Source organism: Alligator sinensis, unplaced genomic scaffold, assembly GCF_000455745.1.
Source record: "Alligator sinensis unplaced genomic scaffold, ASM45574v1 scaffold244_2, whole genome shotgun sequence".
Taxonomy (NCBI): Eukaryota; Metazoa; Chordata; order Crocodylia; family Alligatoridae; genus Alligator; species Alligator sinensis.
In genome coordinates, this window is record NW_005842189.1 from 75331 (window position 1) to 80495 (window position 5165).

A 5165-nucleotide genomic window follows, 5' to 3' on the forward strand; every position below is an offset into this window, starting at 1 on the left:
TATATATATATATATATATATATATAGAGTGTGTGTGTATTTATATATAGAGAGTCAAATATTGTACAAATATTTTCAAATATTGTTCAAATATTATACAAAATATTGTATGTATACTGTAGACATTTGAAAAAGGTATTTTTTATTTTCACAACATATTGTAAAAATGAACACTGTAAATTGTGTAGAGATAATTAACATGCTGACAGGCATCACATGGAAAAATGAAAAGACATTGACAAATATCTCTAAGTGAAAAGAAATAAAAATAAATATGTGAAACTGGTAGGTAATGATGTAAGTCTAAGTAGAGCCTATGAGTAAATGGAGTTTTTAGACTGCAATGTATGATTTTAAAGGACATTTTGTAGTTTAAAAGACATTTTGGAAATAAATGTAAAATGAATAGTTTTGATATGACAGTTTTTAATACCACTCCTGATAACGTCCTCATAATTTTATACTCTATTCCTTATCACCCATTCAGTGCCTAGTACTACACTTCCTTAATTAATTGTGACTTTTCATCAACAAATTTTACTAATGATTATTTCACTGCCAGAACTGGGCGTCAACATGTAAACTTCTGAACTACGTAAAAGGATGCTAATTAAATTATTTTGTTCAGAAAACAAAACCAAACTTATGCGTCACTGTGGGCATTACTGTGTAGATGTGTTGTGAAGCTGTGTTCAAAAAGACAGACAAGACGTTAAAATGTTTCAGGAATGGGACACAAAATACTATACCATTACATAATTTAGTGGTGTAGCCTTATCTCAAATACTGTGTGTAATACTGGTCACCTCATGCTGCAAATGATGTTACAGAAATAGAGAAAGTTCTACAAAGGGTGATAAAAATTATTGTGACAAAGAAGAAACATGCTAAAAGTATATAAACTTGCCTTGAGAAGACAGACTATGAACTTCTGTTCTGCCTGTTTTGTAATACAAAAATGTATAATATAATTAAATGTGGCAGATGGATATATAGAAATACTTTGTACACAACTAGAGACCTAATGTGGAGTATAAGTGATGCAAAGTTTCTTGTGCCTTCTTCTGAAGCATCTAGACCTGGGTACTAATGGAGATAGAACAGGTGAATTACAAAACTTACCTAACATAGCCATTCCAATGTGTTATATCCCCGAGTTCATGAAACCATCCTATAAAATCAGACTATACTATATTAATAACACTTTTTCAGTGATGTAATATAATGCAATTTGGCACCTTGGTATTGATCCCATGGCTTCACTTATAAGTATATATACTGTAGATATTTTTCTATTTTTTTTTTAAATTCACATGCAGTAAATGAAAGTGAAGTAATATCTAACTTGAATGAGCTAGGCACTGTGCAAGTTTCCATAAACATTTTATACTTGATACGTGTCATCCTGATTGTTAGATGTCTGTGTTTTTTCATAAGTAGATAATGCAAGATGTGTAGAATTGTGACACTTCCAAATGAAAGGCAGAAGAATATATGGCATTCGACAGCATCCAACTTTATTCCAACTATTCAGTTGGTTCAATAAAAGAGAACATCCTTGCAAAACTTGCATAATTCCTGGACCCTCATGGCTACAACATCAATCTCACACTATCATATAATTGTGACAACATTTGTGATGAATATATTGAAATGAATTGTTATATAAGAATAAACTCTGGGGATATAAATGGATATTGTCAAATGAAGTAGATCAGCTATGCTGGGACACAACTGGCACAGCTGATCCACTTCATGGGGCAAAACAGACATTGCCCATTGTCCCACAGGGATGGACCCCTGCCACTCCTAGGAGCAGTAGGGGCCTGATCCTGCATATCCTGATCACACTCAGGGTGTGTCTGTGCAAATGGAGAAACCCTGGGTTTGCAGAGAGGTGTTTCTAGGGCTACCACCACTGGCAATTCCCCAGGGATGTGTATAGTGCTGTCCTGACTCAGGATGTCTCTCTGCAAATGTCTGTTTCCAGCCCAAGACTCATTTTCACTTGTCAGCTATACATAATTTAAATCTCTGAAATCCCTGTCAGATCTTTCAACACTGAATGCAGTAGAAACCTTACCTAATGGGCCCTAATTTTAAAAGAGCACATTCAGCTATTTAGTTGAAAAAGAGCCCTGTTTGCCTGTCTCTCTCCTAAAGTGACTCTGCTTTCAAAGTCCATTCTAAACATTGTATGATGAGGATACAGCTATTTACATAACTGCATTTTCTTGTTCTGTGCCAGCGCAGTGTTGAAACAACGTTGAATGGATATATTTTAAACTCAGATCTCACGTACACTACACCTGTGTATGGAAGTCTCCAGAATGCTACCGAGGTGCCACATAGCTGAAAGGAGGAATAAATATTAATATCTAGTTACATCTTTAGCATATTTTTAGAGACTACAAAATGTAAAAATTGTCCTTTACAAAAATGTATGATTTGACAAACTTTCAAACCTAATTGGCGATTGCCACAATTCATTTATATTTTACCAGTGCTGTCAGATTTTTTACAAAGTGACACTGATGTCACAGGCACTGTCAACCCATTATCAGGTCTTGTCATAACCAGGGATCCTGGTTTTCTCTGATTAAAAAAATATCTCAGATTCTCAGATTAAAAAAGTAACCCAAAATCCAGTTTTTCCATGATTAAAATGAAACACTACTAATCTCTAGATAGATAGATAGATAGATAGATATTGGTGTTTCATTTTAATCACAGAAAAATGTGGATTTTGGGTTACTTTATTTAATCCAAAAATTGGGAATTTTTTATCATAGAAAACCAGGATCCCTGGTCATAACCAATAAGTGTATGTGTTGAAGTGATGTTGTGGCCATGATGGTCCAGGAGACATGCAAGAGGCAAGAATTTTTTGTGAATAATATTTTTTATTGGGCCAACTGTATGGTTGGGATAGACACAGGAGAGCTTTCAGGTATCATGGTACCCTTCTTCTGGCCACTGAGCCATACCTCTGCTTTTATCTCAGAGGCCAAAGGAAGGGTCCTATGATACCCAAGTTTGCCTGTGTCTATCCTAACCATTGTTGGTCCAGTGAAAAATGTCACTTACAAACATTCTTACCTGATCCCAGTGCAACAGGTGCCCCAAGTCCCCTCAGTAGTTCTGGGAGATGCTAATGCCCAGCTGGCCCCTGCCGGCACTCAGCAGATGGGATCCCTAACCTGGATACCAGCCCTGGGTGTCCTCAGCTCAACCAGGAGGTCCAGCCCTGCTTCTCTGACTCCTGTCACTGTGACAATGTATAGTAGAAAAATGACTCAACTTTCAGGAAGATATACAGAAGCTATTAGGTCTGTGTGAACCAGCTAGTGTTGGCTTCAGATTTGTATTTGGTCAATTCAGGGGACAATAATTCCATTGGTGATTTGAATCACTGTCCCGAATTGATTCGGCCTAATCTAATTCAGAGATTAAGCCGCTGCTGAATTGTCCAAATCTCCGAATCAAACAGGGCCCATCCCCCGCGTGCTCTCCCAGCCCAGTCAATGGTTACCCCACCTAGCCCCAGCATCCTGGCTGTTTAAAAAAATTGCAAAAGCCCCCACTCACTGGCTCCTTCCAGGTGTGGGGCGCAATCCCTGCTGCCCCCCACTGCCCTGCACTGCATGGGGGCCCCGCCACAAGCCCCCAGCTACCTCCCAGCCAAGGCAATGGCGGCCCCGCCTGGCCCCAGCAAGCCCAGCACTTTTTTTTTTTTATTAAACCCTGAGCTCACCAGCTGCTGCCAGGTGGGGTGCAATCCCCACTGCTCCCCACTGCCTCATGCTGCATGGGGGGCTCTGCCATGAGCCCCCCAGAGGCCCCAACAGCCACTGCAGCAGCCTGTGAGCACAGGGCTTTTTTTTATTTTTATTTTTTTTTAAGAGCCAAGACGCGTGGGCCAGACAGGGCAGCCACTGACGGGGCTGGGAGAGTGGGCAGGGGTCAGGAGGCCGGTCATGGGGGCTGGGGGGGGGGGGAGGGGGCCTGTTGGGAGTCCCCCCATGGTCCCCTTCCCCCTCCTCCAGCCCTCCCCCCAGCCCCCTACTTACCAGCACGGGGTCCGGGTCCAGCTCCCTGTGGTGGCAAGTGGGGACTGCCTGAATCTCCAAAGCTCTCTGAATCTTTTCCACATCTATTCAGAGAGCTTTGAATCAATTCAGACATTTTTATTGGTCTCCCAATTCACTTCAGATGTGGAGATTCAGCTGCCGAATCAGGTTGAATCTCCTCCAAATCGAATCAGCACCCGAAGCTTCTAGGGCTGTGCAAAGCTATCTTAAAAAAGCCCATACAGATTATCTTTCTTTATGATTAATTTGTCTGTAGAATGAAAAACAGAATTCAAAGCCCTTTGATGAACTACTGGTGTGACAACAAATATCATACACTATTCTCATAGTGTATTTTTTCCTGTATGTACTGAGTTACCATTTCCTTGTTCTTTTGGTACAGTGATATCCCACTGAAGTTCAAATTACAATTATTATGCATTTGACCTCCTGGGATACTTACATTATGATTCAAACTTAGGAGGATGGATTCCTACTGAATCTTAGTAGGGTGTATACAACTTTTACTTCCATCTGGTAAGAACTCCCAATATCAAACCTTCTATGAGGCAGTAAGTTCAGTCTTGTATTTAAACATATATATATATATATATATATATTTAAATAGTTACATATTTTCTGTATAATTCTTTACCATGAGTTGAAAGAGATATGGGGAATGTCCAGAGGAGAATGAGTAATTAGGTGATATTTCTAAAACTAGATGCAGGTGCAACCACATGGATCCTTTGTACAGGATTTTAGAAATGAACATATTCCTATTCCTATTTCTATTTCTAGTAATATGAATCTTTTCAACAGAGCCTAACATCAAGAGTATTACTGTGCCAGCTGTGATATAGACTGAAAAATAGACTGAGACCAGGAATTCATGTCATAAATGGAAAAGCCACTCAGATGGTTAAAAATATGTTCACTAGAAACATAGGGTGATTTGAAGCAATGTCTCAGAGTTGAAAGTCTCTTGCATCCTATTATAAATGCCCTCATGCATTCAGCTTCCTAGTGTTATTTTGACAGATAAAGGTGTTTGAAAAGTTACATTTTTAGTCGCAAAGACCTTGAAGCAATGAA